This window comes from Lycorma delicatula, chromosome 13, assembly GCF_047948215.1.
Source record: "Lycorma delicatula isolate Av1 chromosome 13, ASM4794821v1, whole genome shotgun sequence".
Lineage (NCBI taxonomy): Eukaryota > Metazoa > Arthropoda > Insecta > Hemiptera > Fulgoridae > Lycorma > Lycorma delicatula.
Window position 1 is genome coordinate 41,589,842 of NC_134467.1, and position 20,404 is coordinate 41,610,245.

The 20,404-nt window shown below is 31.8% G+C and overlaps 1 protein-coding gene across 2 annotated transcripts in view; it reads left to right on the top strand.

Annotated features, from left to right (window-relative positions):
* The first annotated feature begins 2,330 nt into the window (after positions 1–2,330).
* Positions 2,331–20,404, top strand: part of LOC142334159 (ras-related protein Ral-a-like) — an 87,150-nt gene continuing 69,076 nt past the window's right edge. Inside the window, exons 1-3 of one of the 2 annotated variants that reach the window (XM_075381953.1) lie at positions 2,331–2,421; positions 3,987–4,139; positions 4,933–5,082. The gene's annotated coding sequence lies outside the window, so the exon portion shown is untranslated. Of the gene's footprint in view, positions 2,422–2,611; positions 2,668–3,986; positions 4,140–4,932; positions 5,083–20,404 lie in introns of those variants that run through there. The other variant, XM_075381954.1, reaches the window with a different exon arrangement.

A 20,404-nucleotide genomic window follows, 5' to 3' on the forward strand; every position in this document is an offset into this window, starting at 1 on the left:
CCAATCTCCAACTATTATTAAATTTTCATCTCCTTTTACGTGTTTAATTGCTTCATCAATCTCTTCGTATACACACTCTACCTCACCATCATCATGGGCGCTTGTAGGCATATAGACTTTAAGAATCGTTGTCGATTTAGGTTTTGATTTTATCCGTATTACAATGACTCTATCGCTATGCATTTTGAAATATTCTACTCTCTTCCCTATCTTCTTGTTCATTATGAAACCTACTCCTGCCAGCCCATTATTTGAAGCTGAGTTAATTATTCTAAAATCACCTAACCAAAAGTCGCCTTCCTCTTCCCACCGAACCTCACTACTTCCTACTACATCCACATTTATCCTATCCATTTCCCTTTTTAAATTTTCTAGCCTACCAACCTTTTTTAAACTTCTAACATTCCACGCTCCGACTTGTAGAATGTTATTTTTTAATTTTCTGATGACCCCTTCCTTAGTAGTCCCCACCCAGAGATCCGAACGGGGGACTAGTTTACCTCCGGAATATTTTACCAAGGAAGGCGCCTCCATCAATGCTATATGAAAATGCAGAGATCCACATTTTCTTGGAAAAAAAGCTGCTGTAGTTTTCCATTGCTTTCAGCTGCGCAGTACTCAGAGTACTGAGTGATGTTGATATGGCCGTTTAAGTCATCCTTACTCCCACCCCTAACAACTACTGAAAGAGCTGCTGCCCTCTTTCAGGAATCATTCCTTAGTCTGGCTCTCAGCAGATACCTCTCCGATATGGTTGCACCTTCGGTCCAGCTAATCTATATCACTGAGCACTCAAGCCCCCTCACCAACGGCAAGGTCTCATGATTCATAGAGGAGGAATAAATATATATTAATATATTTATTTAGTGTATGGCTCCAACATGCAACACCAATTACAGTAAAAAATTACAAACAAACATTCAACAAATTAATATAAGCTACTGATTCTGGAATTGTCATCAGGAAATCTTCAGGATTCCCTTCATAAGTTGTCCTAGAGCAAACTTCTGTAATGTGTTTAACAGTATAATTTTCACCACACTCACAAAGTGGCGTCGGTGTTTTACCCCATTTATACAGGAAATAGGCGCATCTACCATGCTGAGTTTGTACTCTGTTTAGCGTTGACCAAGTCTTATGTGGCAAGTCAAAACCCGGCGCTTTTGAGTATTACATGGGATTTCGTTAGTCTGCTCTGTGGTCCCGTTTTCTCCTGGTCAGCCATCAGGACCTCCTGCGACTCCTCAAATGATCTACATTTTGTTGTTAGCACCCAGTCATCGGCTTTTTAAGCCGATGGGGAAGCGTGACACTTCTATTTTACTAGCATTTGGTTGGAGGCGCAATCTCCGGAAGTACTTTTCCAGTTTCTCCAGGTCAGCCATCAGGACCTGCTCCGACTCGTCAAACAATCTATATTTTGTTGTTAGCACCCAGTCATCGGCGTAGCCATGCATTTTAGATCTTGTCTCTGGCATGTCTGCAACACAGAAGCTGAAATGAGAGGCACAAGTACCGATCCTTGTGGCAGGTCGTTCTTGAGTTTCCTGGGTGAGCTTATATCGGATCCCATGATAACTTGGAACATTCTGTAGTTCAACATGTTATTAAGGAGGCGAGCTGTTACTGTTAGTTTGCATGAGATTACAGGGAGGACCTTACAAATCATGCTATCTTCCCCCCACACAAACATTAAAATATATCTTTAAATGTATAATTATATACACGGATTTTTGAAGACGGATATTTCAGTGAATATTGTTGATATTGACAGTGAATATTGTTGTTCATATTCATAAACAAAACAAAATTTTTGATAAAATGGACTATCATAAAATAAAATTGTTTGTATCATATATATGCTTTCACAAGCCGCCGGTAACCTTCCTGCCTATTAAATCGTCATCCGAAGAATTAATGGAACAAACATACTCAAAATATATTCTATGAACTTGTTTTATATGACGAATATTTCAATCATTTTTAACAGTATAAAATAAATATTATTCAAATTATTAAGTGTTATTCAATTAAACTTTTATTCATGTATTTAATGTCGATAGTTTGACTCAAATATGTTTGAACGTGTAAAAACAATAAGCTTTTTTTTTACTTTTTTTGTACACAAATATTACTCCTCGTAGCAACGTTTTATGTCTCTATTTAATTAAAGACGCGCGTATTCAAATTGTAGAAAAATATTTATTAATTAAAACATAAATAACAAAGACAAAAGTGAAAATTGAATAGAATACTGAAAACAGATTTTATTGACTGGCTCCAAAAGTTACATCGATAATCTACATACATCGATAAATCGAATTGATGCGATACAACAAAAACTAAAAATGACGTAGTAATTAACCTAGTAACCTAGACGTAGTAACCTATTTAATATTGAATATATTAGAAAAAAAGAAGGTAAGAAAAGTTTAGTTATTTTTTTGTGAAATAATGGGTCCGAGTGATATTGTAGACTGTGGTGTATGATTACGAACACCCCAATAGCACAGTAGTATAACTGATATGCATTCCTACCATGTGCTGTCACTGTTTACACCCTCGGTTATATATATATATATATATATATATATATATATATATATATATTCTGTGATCTGTGTGGTGTTTGGTAGTCATTAAAATTATTTTTACAGAGTGAAAGATGTATGTATTATTTACGTGTCGTAAGTATATTAATATAACTAAATATAATATAGTAAACTTTATAATAACAGATTTAATAATTAATCATATTTGGATACCCAGAAGGTAAGAAATCGCTATGTTACTTTTTGTGAAATTACGGAAGCTCACTAGGGACGGAGTCAGAGCATTAGCAAACGGGAAATTAGTCGTGAACACCAAGAGAGAGATATTCAGAATTATTCTGTAGGCGAAATAGTTTGAAGTATTCTCAAACAAGTATAATTAAAGCATTAAACATATTTATGGAAATAGGCAGATTTCGATGTGCTTGTGTTTTTTCAGTTGAAATCATATCCTACATATAAATTATATTTTTGATTAAATTTGATGTACTTGTTGTGATTGTTCAATTCTGTAAAAGGTAGTTGTAGAAGGTTCTCATAAACTTTCTATAAGAAGAGATAATCTCATATTTTTATGTTAAATTTTTAACTTTTCCATAGTGGCTTCTTTGTACCACAGAAAATTAATGCAGTCTGGCTTTACCAGAAACACTGTAATAAATTTAGATGTTAAGTTAATCGAATGCTGCTCCTGAATATTTCATGCAAAAATCTGTAATGTGTTTATTAATGGTTGGTTTGGTTGATAATGGCATATGAGAGTCTGCAGTTTTACAAGTTTTCATGTCTAATGTGACAAAGCTATAACTAGGGTCAGGTTAGGACACTCACTTTTGACTCGCGTTCTGATAATAGTTCATGTTATATATCCTTATTTTATGTTACTGGCTTCTTAACTCATTAATTATGTTTTTCTTCTGACAATTTTTTGATTGTCTAAAAATTAAATTTTTGTTTTTAATACAACTGAATTGACTTCCACTAGTACTTTAAAAACATGCAATAATCCTTGTTTAATTTAGCATCATAGTCTATATACATAGCATATAGTCTATATTTAGGTTTTCTTTTGCAAAAAATTGTATCAATATAGGTAATAAAAAACCATCACCTCTACTGTTATTGCCTACTCATAAAGATTTTTTGGAGATTTAGAAATTCAGTTATACCATAAAACTCTGGTTTTCATGTGGTCTTAGTTATAAATATAAATTATATGTATAGCAAATCATTTCCATACATAACTGATGCATTTTAGTGCTTTAAAACCCAGTTTTATACATAACATATCTTAAATTATCTTTAACAATATATTTGGTTCCAAGCTCTTGACTTCATCAGATGTTACGTTTCAGTAATATTTCATTTAACATGCTTATTTTAAGTCACACTTTTGTAGTAGGATATTAATATATTTTTATATTTTTTTTGCAGAGTATGGATGCACAAACTAACGATTCAGTTTTGGAAGAAAATCCATTATCCTTGCCCATTAAAAAAGAAGACATGCATGAAACTGGGCAACAAGAATATTTGTTTGTACATCTTGCCAAGACTGATGATGATAAATTGACAATTTTTAAACAAGTAACCTATTTTCTTCTTTATTTTGGCTTAAGTGAAAAACATAAAAGCTAGTTCTTGTAAGACTTTTCAATTTTTCTGTTCGTAAAGATATTTTTTTTTACTGTTTTTAGCCCACATATTATTGAGCATTCATGTCTGACAAGAGATATTTTCATTTATAGTGTAAAAAACATTTATTAGTGGAGTATAGGGGGTTAAATAGCTTTGTTTAACAAATTGCATCTAACATTTTATGGTAGATAAATTTTGTACAACAATACGTAACAAATAAAATACAGTGAGCAGATGCCTCATGCCTTAAACAAAGGTGACTAACATATTCATTTTATACCCACATTTAACATTGTTTATATAAATGTTTAAAAGAGTACAAAGCTATCATTGCCTTTATGAAGCATGTTTAGTTACAAGAAACTTTGTTATAGGTTCCAATAATCCTTATTCTATGTCACTGCAATTTTTGTTTCCAAACAAGGTTGATGTGCTTCTTTATATTTGCACCAGCAACCTGTTTCTTTTACCAAACAATTTAGATTGTGCAAACATTTTTCTATTGATCTATTAATTTAATGCCAATGCCTCCAATATTTCCCTTTTCTTGCACTATCATGTGTGATTATATACTGCAAATTCCAGTTGAATATTATTGTAGATGTACTCACACGGATGAGTTATTTCTATGAAAATCAATTTATTTTATAATTGTAAGAAAAATAGATATATTATTAATAGATGTTAATTATATAAAGATAATAAATTATTATTATTATTATTACTTTATATTTTGCTGCAGAGTATGGATGCACAAACTGATAGTTCATTTCTTGATGAAGATCCATTATCTTCCAGTATTAAACAAGAAAGCAAGCATGAAACAGAGTGAACAGTACATTTGATTGCTCCTGTTGCTATGATAGATGATAAACTGACAACATCTAGACAAGTAAGATATTTTCATTTACTATTTGATGGTTTACCTAATATTTAGCATTCTAAATAATATCTAATAATTAGTTATTTTGATTAAAAGCTTAAAAATAGTGATACCAAAGTGTATGTGAAATGATAAAACAGTATTTGTAGGATTGAGAAGTCACACGTCACTCCTCGTGGCTTTTGATAAAGAATAACCATTCCGAGTGAGATTTTATATGAGGTTTCTTGTTTCTATCTTTATAGTGTCAAAATATGCTGTATCTCATCACATAAACCTACTGAAATGCAGCTGATATATTCTTGCAAGTAAATTTATAATCTTTTCACAGAAACCAGTTATATAAAGAACATTATTGTCCTCAGAGAAACTACTTCATTGTGTCTCTTATGATACTGTAAATGTGGCACAGCCAGAAAAAATTTTTTGTTTACCTCCCAACAGACAGCATGTTGCATTATTGCTATGAAACATCCATAAAATCAATAAATGTTTCTTGTTTCTATCTTTATAGTGTCAAAATATGCTGTTTCTCATCACATAACAAACCTACTGAAATGCAGCTGATATATTCTTGCAAGTAAATTTATAATCTTTTCACAGAAACCAGTTTTATAAAGAACATTATTGTCCTCAGAGAAACTACTTCATTGTGTCTCTTATGATACTGTAAATGTGGCACAGCCAGAAAAAATTGTTTGTTTACCTCCCAACAGACAGCATGTTGCATTATTGCTATGAAACATCCATAAAATCAATAAACGTAAGAAATATTGTACTTCTTAATACCATTCCTATTGGTCTTTGGTAACAGCCATGAGCCTACTATTCCAAAATCTGTACTTCTTGTATAGTTTTTAGTGTGGTATTTATGAGTTTTCTGAGGGTTCCTTGGGATTTTTTAATGTGGTTTTATGCCATTTCTCTAGGGTTTTTCAGTACTCATGGATTGGAATCTTTTTTTCATGTGTATTAAATTATAATCTGTAATTATAATAAAATGATTATTCAATAGAAATATGACTATTGCATGATATAAATCTGAAAATTAGTAGAATATATTGAAATGCTACTATTTTTTAGCAAAGTATCAGCTTTCTCAAAACAAGGTTAATTTCTTAGAGTTTCTTTTCACAGAGAATTGAATTCATATTTAAATGGTAGTATAAATTCAATTTGTGCTTAAATAGTTGGCAGCTCACAAACATCCACTAAAACTGTTGAAACCATTCCCAGTATTGAATTCTCTTTGCACAGTCTCTGGCCAATAACTTTTGAATCGCTTTATATGGGACAAGACTGAGCTTATTACAAATTGCCTTGTTGCAGCTGTTTTTCTGTTAAGCTAACTTTTGCACGGATTTGTTAAGACTACATCACATAGTAGTCGATACGTCTTCATCGAGTACTTATGGTCTACCACTTCACTCATATTTCTTTACTGATCCAATCTCCCCAAAGTCTTCGATTAGTGTTCTTACGCCATATCGATTAGGAACCAGTGTACCTGGAAATCTAATAAAATACTAATCTTTCATTGTCTGTATATACCCATTATGCTTATGAAGATGTATTAAATGAGAAATATTCACTGTTCAGTGTGCACATGGAAAGACAGCCTCAATCATTTAAATACAATGAACAAACAGTGACAAGAAAGAGTCGTATCTTCTTTAGTTGACACATATTCTTGTCACAACATCCTGATTGGGTCATGGAAGCTAACTGCATTCAATACAGAATTACAAACCTTTGTAGAAAACATTATTCATATTAACACAGAATAAAATCCCTCAACCTATAATCATTTTTATGTAGGTGTGTAGATACTTTTCGAATACACTGGATTATGAACTTCCTGTTAGAGCTCGCGCTTTAGAATGGTATATTTTCAAGTTAGATGGTAGCAATGAATTTAATTTAAAGAATGTGATAACTTCTGAATATTTTGTCTACAAAGATGCTAATCATGTTACTCAAAATTTTGTCACTAAAATAGCTGTGAAAAAATGCGTGAGTTCTTTGTGTGAGTTGTAAGGGTGAAAAAAATTCTCTCTCCTTCTTTAAAACGCAATCAACATAGTGATTGGTTTGCCCTCTTAACCAGTTTTAGAGATCTTAGCAAAGAAATTTATATAATTTATTTATAAAGAGATCCTTTCATCATTACTCGAAATTTGATCAATATTGATTGTTGAAGAAAAATAAGTAACTTCATAATCTACTAATTTTTTCTAAATGATGTGGTATTGAATTTGGATCTCAGGTGTTAAATTACATGCTAAGATGCTATTGTATTGTTTTATTACATTGTCTGGCCAAAATTGTGCAAGAGTTTTTCCCAAACCTTGACACAATGAACTGTAGCTTTGATACTACAACAAATCCACAATTAACTCGAAGTGATGTTCACTTTTTTTTTGTCTTTAGTCACTTGACTGGTCTGATGTAGCTCTCCAAGTTTCCCTTTGTAGTGCTAGTAGTTTCATTTCAGTATACCCCCTACATCCTACATCCCTAACAATTTGTTTTACATATTCCAAATGTTGTCTGCCTACACAATTTTTTCCTTCTACCTGTACGTCCAATATTAAAGCGACTATTCCTTGTCTTAATATGAGGCCTATAAGTCTGTCTCTTCTTTTAGCTATATTTTTCCAAATTCTTCTTTCTTTATCTATTTGCCGCAACACCTCTTCATTTGTCACTTTATCCACCCATTTGATTTTTAACATTCTCCGATAGCACCCCATTTCAAAAGCTTCTAATCTTTTTTCTCAGATACTCTGATCATCAAAGTTTCACTTCCATATAAAGCAACACTCCAAATGTATACTATAAAAAATCTTTTCCTGTAATTTATATCAATTTTTAATGTAAACAAATTATATTTCTGACTGAAGGCACGTTTCGCCTGTGCTATTCGGCATTTTATGTCGCTCCTGCTTTGTCAATCTTTGTAATTCTACTTTCCAAATAACAAAATTCTTCTACCTCCATAATCTGTTCTCCTCCTATTTTCACATTCAGTGGTCCATCTTCGTTATTTCTACTACATTTCATTTCTTTCGTTTTGTTGTTTATTTTCTTGTGGTAGTTCTTGCATAGGACTTCATCCGTGCCGTTCATTGTTTATTCTAAATCCTTTTTATTCTGAGCTAGAATTACTATATCATCAACAAATCATAGCATCTTTATATTTTCACCTTGTACTACTACTCCGGATCTAAATTGTTCTTTAACATCGTTAATTGCTAGTTTTATGTAAAGATTAAAAAGTAACGGGGATAGGGAACATCCTTGTCTGACTCCCTTTCTTATTAAAGCTTATTTCTTATGTTCTTCCATTATCATTGTTGCTGTTTGGTTCCTGTAAATGTTAGCAGTCATTCTTCTATCTGTATTTGAACCCTAATTTTTTTAAATTGCGGAACATTTTATTCCAGTCTACATTATCGAATGGCTTTTTTAGGTCTATAAATTCCAAGTATGTTGGTTTATTTTTCTTTAATCTTCTTCTACTAGTAATCTGAAGCCTAAAATTACGTCACTTGTCCCTATACTTTTCCTGAAACCAACTGGTCTTCTAACACTTCTTCCACTCTCCTCTCAATTCTTCTGTACAGAATTCTTGTTAAGATTTTTGATGCATGACTAGTTAAACTAATTGTTCTGTATTCTTCACATTTATCTGCCCCTGCTTTCTTTGGTATCATGACTATAACACTTTTTTTGAAGTCTGACGGAACTTCCCCTTTTGCATAAATATTACACACCAGTTTGTATAATCTATCAATCGCTTCCTCACCTGCACTGCGCAGTAATTCTACAGGTAAATAGCCTATTCCAGTAGCCTTTGTGCCATTCAAATCTTTTAATGCTTTCTTAAATTCAGATCTCAGTATTGTTTCTCCCCTTTCATCCTCTTCTTCTTTCATCCTAAAATTGCTTCCCTTGTCCCTATACTTTTCCTGAAACCAAATTGGTCTTCTCCTAACACTTCTTCCACTCTCCTCTCAATTCTTCCGTATAGAATTCTAATTAAGATTTTTGATGCATGACTAGTTAAACTAATTGTTCTGTATTCTTCACATTTATCTGCCCCTGCTTTCTTTGGTATCATGACTATAACACTTTTTTTGAAGTCTGACGGAAATTCCCCTTTTTCATAAATATTACACACCAGTTTGTATAATCCATAACACCATTTTCCGCTGTATAACTCTTCTATATATTCCACTCACCTATCGACTTTACCTTTCGTATTATAAATCTGTGTACCATCTTTGTTTAACACATTATTGGATTTTAATTTTTGTACCCCAAAATTTTCCTTAACTTTCCTGTATGCTCCATCTATTTTACCATGTTCGTTTCTCTTTCCACTTCTGAACACGTTTGTTTAATCCACTCTTCTTTCGCTAGTTTGCACTTACTGTTTGTTGTATTTCTTAATTGTCGATAGTTCCTTTTACTTTCTTCATCACTAGCATTCTTATATTTTCTACGTTCATCCATCAGTTGCAATATATCGTCTAAAACCCAAGGATTTTTACCAGTTCTCTTTTTCCACCTAAGTTCAGCTTCTGCTGATTTAAGAATTTCCTATTCAAGTTTACCCATTATTCTACATTTCCTGCCTTATATTTTTTACTGAGACCTCTTGTGATGTCCTTTTCAAAAATTCTTTACCTCCTCTTCCTCAACCTTCTCTAAATTCCACTGATTCATCTGACACCTTTTCTTCAGGCTTTTAAACCCCAATCTACATTTCATTATCACTAAATTATGGTCGTTATCAATGTCTGCTCCAGGGTAAGTTTTGCAGTGAGCGAGTTGATTTTTAAATCTTTGCTTAACCATGATAGATTCTATCTGATACCTTGCAGTATCGTCTGGCTTTTTCCATGTGTATTTTCTTCTACTATGATTTTTAAACTAAGTCAGTCCCCTCTTTCATTCCTTTTGCCCAGCCCGTATTCACCAACTATATTTCCTTCCTTGCCTTTTCCTTTCTTCATATACACTACATCATCATCATCATCATCATGGGCGCTTGTAGGCATATAGACATTAACAATCGTTGTCGGTTTAAGTTTTGATTTTATCCTTATTACAATGATTCTATCGCTTTGCATTTTGAAATACTCTACTCTCTTCCCTATCTTCTTGTTCATTACGAAACCTACTCCTGCCTGCCCATTATTTGAAGCTGAGTCAATTATTCTAAAATCACCAGACCAGACGTCGTTTTTCCTCTTCCCATCGAACCTCGCTAATTCCTACTACATCTACATTTATCCTATCCATTTCCCTCTTTAGTTTTCTAACTTACCAACCTTTTTGACTTCTAACATTTCACGCCCCATTTTCATGATCAATTAATATAATTTTGGATCTTCAATATATGACTCTTTCATTATTAACTTGATTCACCCATCCAGTACTAAACCTATTTTCTCTTATTTTTCATTTCATTCAGTTCTTCCAGCGGATGAAAATCTAATAAAAATGATAAACCGATCTTATTACTCTTGTTTGATTTTTTAAGAACAAATGTAATGACCAATATCTTTATCTGGGGATGAGTTTGGAAAATATTTACACTTATTGCCAGGTTTCTATTTTCAGTTAATATTAACAGAACTAATCTACAGTAATTTTTTTTTTATTTGCCATTATAAAATTGTCTGTTGTCAGACCAGTTTTAGTTTGTATGCTTAGTAGCATGTAGTTTGGGGATTGTTAAATTTTGTTCCTTATATTTTAACTGTTTGTACTAATGAAATTTCTATTTTTGCTACATTGAAACAAATATATTGTGCTTCCTTAAATATGAACATAAGATATTTAATATTAAAGTATAAAGTTGTCAATTTGTAGATTTGTCAATTCCGATACATTTTTAACTTAACAGTTACATTTTTTTTTTTTATCTTATTGAAGAAATTATCGATGATGTGGAGGAAAGAATTACTGAAAGTAGTTTACAGACATCAAATTGTGTGGTTTGCAATAAATTAAAATATAATTGCATTTGTGATAATGTCATCGATGAAGAATATGATGATTTTAACAGTTTTTCTTTTAAAAAAAGTGCTTGCAAATTACAGAAAAACGTGTTAAAGAAAGGAATGTTATATCTTTTCATCTTCCTATTCACACATGTGTTCTTTGTCAGGAGTCTTTCACTCGGAGATCTACATTATAGTCACACTTATCTATTCATGTTGTAAAAAAAAACTTAAAATATAATTTTTCTAAAAAAACGTTTATTCGACGCAGTAAGTTAAAAACACATATCTCTACTAATACAAATGAGAAAGTTTTGTAAAAAAACTTTTAATGAAAGCTCTAATTTAAAACCACATCTCTCTGTTCATAATGGTGAGAAGAAATTTACGTGTAATTTTTGTAAGAAAACATTTTGTCACAGGGATAGTTTAAAAAGACATCTTTATTCATACGGGTTAGAAAATTTAATTTGTAATTTTTATCTAGAAAGTTTTACTGAAAAGTCAAATTAGGTTACAAAGTGGTATAAATTGTCTCTGTTATAGGATCTTTGCAGTTTGTGGCTAGTTTTTTCTTTTTACATTATTGTATATACTACTCTAAACTAATTAGTTTATAAACAAGATCATTTGGAACCATTTATGTTATATATGTACATTCTGTTAATAAAGCTTTGAAATAACTTGCATATTACATAATTCGTATTTTCTTTATTTCCGGTTGTCTAAAATGTACTGAGCCTTTGGAATCCAAAATGTAGAATACATTTATTGTTTTTGAAAAATTACATTTTGAGACTACCTGGACCATATTTTTTGATAACCTTCTTCCATTTTTCTGTCAACACCATAAATCCTACACTATAGAACTTCTAAGTTTTCCGTTCTTAAAATTGAGTTACAAGGTTTTCAAAGGCCTTTTTTGAAACTAATTTAACACCATTCAGGGAATTATTGCAGAGACTGAAACAAGTGCTATGCTACCGGTGTAGGTCCAGGCTATATGATGGACGCATCAAAATCTCCCAGTCAAGTTCTTGCAATTGTTGATAGGTTGTTAAAGATGTCGCTTTCTGGCGGTTATCAGTATGGTGTATGACATCCTTTCTATTTACTAATTCTGGCCGTTTTTTTTTTTTTTTATTGATAAGTGCAGTCACACTAAATGCCAACAGTACAGGTTTGAGTCTATCATACTGCTTGGTAGCACCAGACTGTGAGACACGATGGCCTTCCAGTTACACCTAACACAACATAATCTTCCTGGCCATCAGTGTGGGCTTTGTCACAGACTATGGAGTTTCTCCTTGCTTCAGTCACAATCTTTTTCACCATTGTGTTCTTAGGTTATCCACTTTTCATCACTGATGATCATCTGGCTTCAGAAATGGCTCAGTTTTATTACGTTTCAGTAGAGATTCACAAATAGAAATTCAATTGAGTAAAGTTTTCTCAGTCAGATCATGTGGTACTCAAATGTCAAGCTTCTTTTTGTAACCAGCTTTCTCTGATTGGACTAACAGTGTTTGGTGATGGGTGTTAGGCCACTGACAAAGTCATGAAGGCTCGCATGGCTAGACTTTTACCAGAATATCACTCACTTTTTCTGTGATTTTGTTGTTGGTCTTCGACTGCAAGGAGCATCTTGGACATAACAATTTCCAAAACAAAAGCGACTGAACAATCTTTTGGCTGTTGTGTTTGATGACATATCTTGCCCATAAACAGCACAAGTTTCTTCACGGTTCTGCGCAGCATTTGCATCTTTATCGAAATAAAATTGTAAGATCTCATCAGTTTTGCTGAACATCCACTTATTTTCATAGCACAATACCTTACGTCCAAGTATAAGAATTGCAACATTTTTTGCACATCTAGTAGCTTCAACTGCCAGCTGTCAAATAACATTCGGCCTGAATCACTGCAACTCATATACCCTGAGATTTAGGACATTAAACTATATAGTGTGCAAAACATTCATTACTTTTTAGACTTCCTATTATTAATACATAACAAATGAAAACTACAAGTTTAAGACATTGTTACTAAGATGTTCATTAAGTTAAGAGTATATTAGAAGTAATTGTGAAAGAATATTAAAAACTGTATCCAAATATATCTATAATTATAAAATAGCATGAGAGTCATTTATAAAAAACTTCTAAAAATACCTGATGAAGATTAATTTGAAATTAAGGAAATTTGTATACATGTCTTTCTTACAATGTAAGTGAGCACTAAGAAAGAATTCTGTTAAATTTTGAGTTTAAAGGTTCAAATTGAGTTAAATGTAATTTATTATTTTTAGAATTTTTCTTACCTATACTTGATTTTTGGTGTGTGTGTGTGTGTAATCTTCATGTGAATATCAAAAGTGCAGGCAGTATATGGCATGGCAGCCCAACAAATACAGCTACTGCCACTCTTATTGTATGTACGATGTGATTGGCTTTACCAGCCTCTGGTTACTTGACTAAAAAACATAATGTTTTAAAAAATAGTTGTCTATTTCACAGAATGCGATACAAAAAAAAAATATTAAAAAACCTGTGTATTTTTATTAAAATTTTTAAAACGCCTTGACTTTAGAATAAGTTGTACGATACATACATATATTGTGTTTTTTGACCGTAAAACGTACAAATTTACAGAAAAAACCCAATACCCTATCTTTGACATGATCATTTTACTTCACCTTTCAATATAGCTGTTCTAGCCATATTTGTCGGAAAAGTAATATTTATTTATAAAATAATGTTAAGCTAAAAACATAAAAAAAGGCCATTGTTGAAAACGTGTAAGTAGATTTCTTCACATAATTTAATTCAACTTTGATAGCTAAGATACTTTCTAATAGTATTTTATCTTAATCAAATCCCCATAAAGAGATGGGGGAAAAACTTTTCTTTTTTGCTCTTCTGGGTTCAAATTCCCATCCTTGAATTTTATTATATCAATATATTCTGAAATACTGGCAGAGCAGGTACTACATATCTTATCAAAGCAATTTTATGTTTACATATGCGCAAATTGATATCTGTTTCTATCTTTAATTTTTACAAATAAAATTCATAAAAAGTATTGTTTAAATTTTTGCGCTAAATGAATGTTTACAAAGTTCATATTATATTAAATATATATATATATATTTATATAAATAATATCAATCTAAAAATCAATGTGATATTTGACATTCCATTTCATTGACCAGTGCCTCATAATTATTAGATCAGTATGATGATATTCTGTTCGTAAACACTCAACAGGATGCTCATCAGCGAGTTGAGATCTATATTTTATGTCTTCTGACACATTTTGATACTTTGATATTAATACATTTTAATATTATAATATTTATTGTCAAAAATGATTTGCAAAGATATATGGTAACTGAAAAATGATTCTGTCCTGCAAGCTACTCTTTAAAGAATGGAAACCTCTCAGTAGTGCAATACAAAAGTTCTTACCTGATACGTAGTATTTTAGCTTAATGTCATTACGAAGATCCAAAGTTGCTTGCCTCAGTTCTTACTTGAACAAGCTCTGCAAGGTGTGCACACATTCCTATTGTACTAGGTGAGTAAAAGGGTCCATTAAAAAAACCATTGGCTTGATGACTATTGACTATTGATGGCTATGAACTTTTTTTTAGAATTTGAAAAATTGTATGCCTATTTAAATTAAATGTCGCCTACCATTTTTTTATATATTTAAATATATATATATATTTTTTTTTTTAATCGATGTTGTGGAGAAATACCATTTATGTACCCCCACGTGGTGGAGGAGTGTTGGACTCACATGGGTTCGGCTAGATGTTATAGAGCCTATGAATGCCTGCACCCTACCGCCGACTAAAACTCCGGTTTCACTGTTCCTTTCCACCCAGAGCCGGTTTTGCAATTAAGTATATCACAACACCGGGGGTGACAAGATAGGGGGGCTTAGCAGTCCTGTAGCTTCATCGCTGCCCCCACCTGCACAAGCGTGGACAGATGGCGACTCCACTGAAGGCTGTCCCTCACCGCCTCACCTTCTGGCTCTTGACGCTGCTTCTGACAGCTACATTATTCTGACTGTTTCTTCTTGGGCTGTTTTAGTTCACTGCTTGCTCTAATTAACTATAGTTTAATCAATAATCTAGATAATATAATGACTTCTACCAACTGTACTCAGTTTAGCTAATATTCACACCCTACATCGCTATTTACCTTCCTTTTGGACATTGGTTTCACTTGCAACTTGCTCAGAGGCTACTGGAGTCCCCTCGCTTCATCTACCACCCATGCATGTAAACACAAACGAGCGGCAACTGCATGAGGGGCTGTCTTTCACTCCCTTGCGACACCTGACCCGGCTGCCAGGGTTCTGTTGTATATTCAACTCGCTTGTCATCTACCTCTTCTTGCCTCATCATTTTCTTTCTGTTGTAACACTATACAGACAAAATTAGCCACAGCTGCAAATCGGTCGCTTCACATCACATTGTCAGGATTAATTTGCCCTGTTACTGGTGTGCACTCACATCTTTCCTTCTCCCATCTACTACAGGAAAAAATGATGTATTCTGATGTTTCTGTTTCATTGCAGTACTGACACTCTGTACTATCTGTTCTGTGTCTTGCAAACAAGTACGCTCTGAAGGAGCTGTGGCCGGTTAGGAACTGTGTAAGCCAGTAGTAATTTATCTCGCCAAATTCTCTCCCGATTCACGGTCCAATCTCGCATATTAATCGTCTTGTGTATTTACTTTTACACAAAACAGTCCACCCTATCTGCCACTTCTCTAATACCTCACGATATGTCTCTTCTTTACTCATATCATCATCTATCTTCACCTGTGAATCAGCCAACTGCTGCAGCAGAAACACTCTGGCGACCACAAGTAAAAGCCTCTGTGAACACCAAGGAGTAGGCACATGTAATTCTCTGAGCTATCCTCCTTTGTACTCCCTCCAGCTGTCATCTGTTATGATCATACCTCAGAGATCTGTACCATACCGGTACACCATACAGCAAATTTCCTGCAGATATATTTGAATCAGTTTTCTCAGGTATGCAGGGACATTGACTTTTTTTCAACACCTTGAATATAGCCTTCCAACTGAGAGAATATAATATATTGTGGCCATCTACCAATATGACCACTGGGATTTGACACGTACACCGAGTACCTTTCATTGCATTATCGACAGTTTTCATCACCTCTTTTACAGCATCAATCGCTGATCTCCTCGACCGGAAACCAAATTGCCATTGACTAAGGCCACCTCTCTCTTCAATGTAATTCCTCAGCCTGGCCTCTAACATTCGCTCTAATAACTTGCAAAGAATTTTAACTAAACAGATCGGTCTATATGGTACTGCGCACTCCGGCGCCCCAGGTTTCTGTATTAAGACCAGTTGTGATGTCTTCCAAGAAGTAGGGATAAAATCACCCTTTGTCATTTTATTCATTACGTCTAGAATAGTAACTGGAGCTTCCTCTATCAGGATCCGGACGACTTCAACCGAAATGCCAGCCGGACCCGTACTCTTATGCAGCTTCATTTTTTTACCTGCAGTCTTAAGCTCCTGCATGGTAAACAGCAGTATAATGTCAGCTAGTATTTCTTTTCTGAAAGGCTCTGTTCGTTTCAGAAAGAGCTTCGTGACGTATTCACATACCTTATCCTTCACGATCACCAGTAAACTGTCAACCTAATCTTTCTGATACCAACTGGTAGCCTTTCCCCCACAGATCTCTGTCAATGTCCTCGTGTAGTTCCTTCCAACATTTGGTCTTGGCTTTTTTAATAGCTGATGCATACACGGTTCTGGCTTTAGCATACTCCTTTTTTGCACTGTTTGGTTATAATAAAGAGTAGAAAAAGACGAAACAATTGTAAAACTGAAACGGGTAAAAGATTGATGAGCCTTATCTAGCCTTTACTTTTAAATTGATGTATAAGAAATCAAAAGAAAAATTAAGATCATGTAAGCTGTTTTTTTAAATATTTTTATTGTGTATTTTCCATAGGATCTTTTCTGCCCTGCCAAAAACTCTACAGCAGGGAGGAAGCTTCGGCCTTGCACTGGGAAATACAAAATAATTTCTTTAATACACGTTTTAACACTTCTTTAGAGATTTACTCATACAATGCTTCTTAAAAACTACATTGTTTTATTTTGTGATGTAGAATTATCACAAAAGATGTACAACACTTTTCCCTTCAAAGTTAAGATGACAGGTGGTTTAGCAAAGCAGAAGAAATTTCTGGCTGCCTGGTGAGGGGGTAAAAATATTTTTTTTTGGTTCAACCGACGGCTCTTGAATAATATATTTTCCATTTGGAGTTAAGTGGTCTCATTTGTCCCACTCTTTGGTAACAATGTTTATCCCCAGCTGGGCTGTCCCGTTCGCAAAGAAAACACATGTACCTAGTATAGCCTAACTGCATGCCTAACAAAATAGCTGTAACTTTCAAATCACCACATATGTTTCAATTATGTTTTTTATAATTTATTTTTTCAAGAACATCTTTCATCACATTGTATGTCTTTCAAATTAATACCATAAGCAATTGGTATCGAAGGATATTTATTACCGTTGTGTAGTAGAACCGCTCTTAAACTGTACTTGGATGAATCTATGAAAAGGCGCCAGTCCTCAGGTTTATGAACTTGTCCTCAGTGTGACATAAGTTCATCAATGTTTATCCAGTAAACTGAATTATTTTCATCAATAAACTATTAAAACAATTCTTTTTGTCAGTTTCGAAAACCCGAAATATTAGTATTTTTTTGAAGTAGATTCCAACCTTGCAGTCTTGATCCTAACAATTCAGCTTGATTTTTTGATAAGTTTAAGTCCCTAACAGAGTCGTTTAATTTACCTTGTGATATAAGATGCGGTATCGGAAGGTAATTCAAAATCAAAATCATTGTTGTCTTCTTCAGTACTGCCTGATTCTTCATCGCTGCTTTCAAAATATACATTCACAGGTGGCTCAGGAAATTGAATAATTTCACAGTGAGGCACAGGCCTAATTGCAGATTGCAATGAACGATATTTTACAGTATGTTTAGATTTTAGAAATGTTATGTAAAAAGTAGTGTTTTTTTACTTGATTTTTTTTTGTTTAAATGATTTTTTAAAATAATGAATTTTATGAATTTAAAATTTCTCAAATAAAAGAATCAGTCAAAGATGATGTATTTAACTCGATGTTAAATAATGTAGATGTTGATATAATTGATGAAATTAGTATAATTAATGGAATTGTTGGTGCCATACAAATTGTTGATTTTATAATTATTCATTTTATTAAAAATCCTGTAGTTGGAGGTATACCTCTTATTGATAATGATGAAATTATTAGGGATGTTTTTGTTAAATTTGTTTGAGTATTGATTTGGTTTAAAAAATTGATATTATTTTTTTTGAACGTGTTTATTATAGTTTAAGTTGATTATGGTGTATATAATTAATAGAAGAATAAATTGTTGTTTTGAAATTATTAATGAAAAGATTATTACTGGTGAATTTGAGATTTGATGAGTATGCTATTAATTTTTTTAGTGATGTTTGTTTTATTCCTGAGATTGGTGCCATAATTATTGATATTATTATTAGTTTAATTCTGGTTATTTGGGTTGCAATAATTGTGGGAATGATTTTTTGTATAGTTATCATTATTATACATATTTCTCATCTTATTATTTGCATAATTCTTGGTACTCATAGGTGAAATGGGATTATACCTATTTTTATTAAAATTCTCATTATTATTAAAATTCTTTCATTAATGGGGCAGTTAATGATAGCATTAATAATTATTGAGGTTATTATAATTGATGAGGATATTCTTTGAATAATTAAATATTTTATAGATTGTTCATTTATTTTATTTCTTTTTTTTAAAAGGGGTAGAAAAGAAATTAAATTGATTTCTATAGATATTCATGAGAATATTATTCTGTTGGAGGATATTGTTATGATAATTCTTACGGTTATTGTTGTGATAAATATTGTTTTTGATAAATTTATTTTAATTAAAAAGAGAATTTATTCATCGATGGGGTATGAACCCATAAGCTTAGTTTAGCTTATCTTTTTGTAAAAGGATGTGTGATGCATTAAGAATTTTGATTTCCTCAGTTTCAGTTTAATTCTGGATTTTACAATTTAGCATGAGTGAGGTTTCACTTAATTTACTTCATCAAAGTAATCCTTTAATCAGGCATCTTGCTTGAGTATAAAAATCAATTGTTTTTTATCCTTTTTTTTTTATATATCATTTTTTTTATACGGTACATTATTTGCTTATTTGTTTTTTTTTGCAATTTTTTTGCAATTTTTTGTGCAAATTTTTGCAATTTTTGATTTTTGAGTTTAATTTTTCAACAAAAATTTTTTCGTTATAATAAGATATTTATATTATATCATTCAATTGATTAATTATTATGTTACAAAAAAGAAAAAAGATAGTTATATTATAATATATATATTATATATAGTAATATATTTATTTAAATATATCTATTTCTCCCTTTAATATTTAATCTTATTAAGTATAATATTTTAATTCATAAGTGTTATATAAATTAAAAAATTTATTATATAATAGATAACCTCTTATATTTAAGTAACGATTTTAATCTAATATAGATTTTTAATTTAATGTAAAATAGTTTTTGTAAAGATAATCATCTAAAAAAAATTATTTAATTAAATACTTATTTTATAAGAATTTAATTAAAATCAACTTTTAATTAAATTAAATAGGATTTTATTAAAAATAATTTTATTCATTTAAATAAATTTTAAAGTTTAAAAAACCTAAGGAATATAATTATATTATAATAAGTGTATTTAAAAATATATAATTATTAAAAAAAAAAAAAAAAAAAAAAACCTCATGGTTTAATTCTTATCTTAAGGTTTAGTTTGGTAAAATAATTACATATGTTTTATTTAAGTATTTATTTTGGTTCTTTAAAAACAAATTTATTATTATTTATGATGTAAAGATTATTGTTGTTTAAGTTTACTTTTATATATTTTGAACCATTGTTTTTTTTTTTTTTATAGAAAATTATGATAATGTTAGGGGTAGCTTTATCTTATATTTGTGTGGCTTTTAGATATCAACTTTTAAGTTTACTTTTATTTATTTTGAACCATTGTTTTTTTTTTTATAGAAAATTATGATAATGTTAGGGGTAGCTTTATTTAATATTTCTTTTTCTTAAATTATTAGCTTTTGATTTTATTGACTGGTTTAAGCTATAATTTATTTAACTTCAGTTAGGGGTAGCTTGAAGTTGTATTTGCA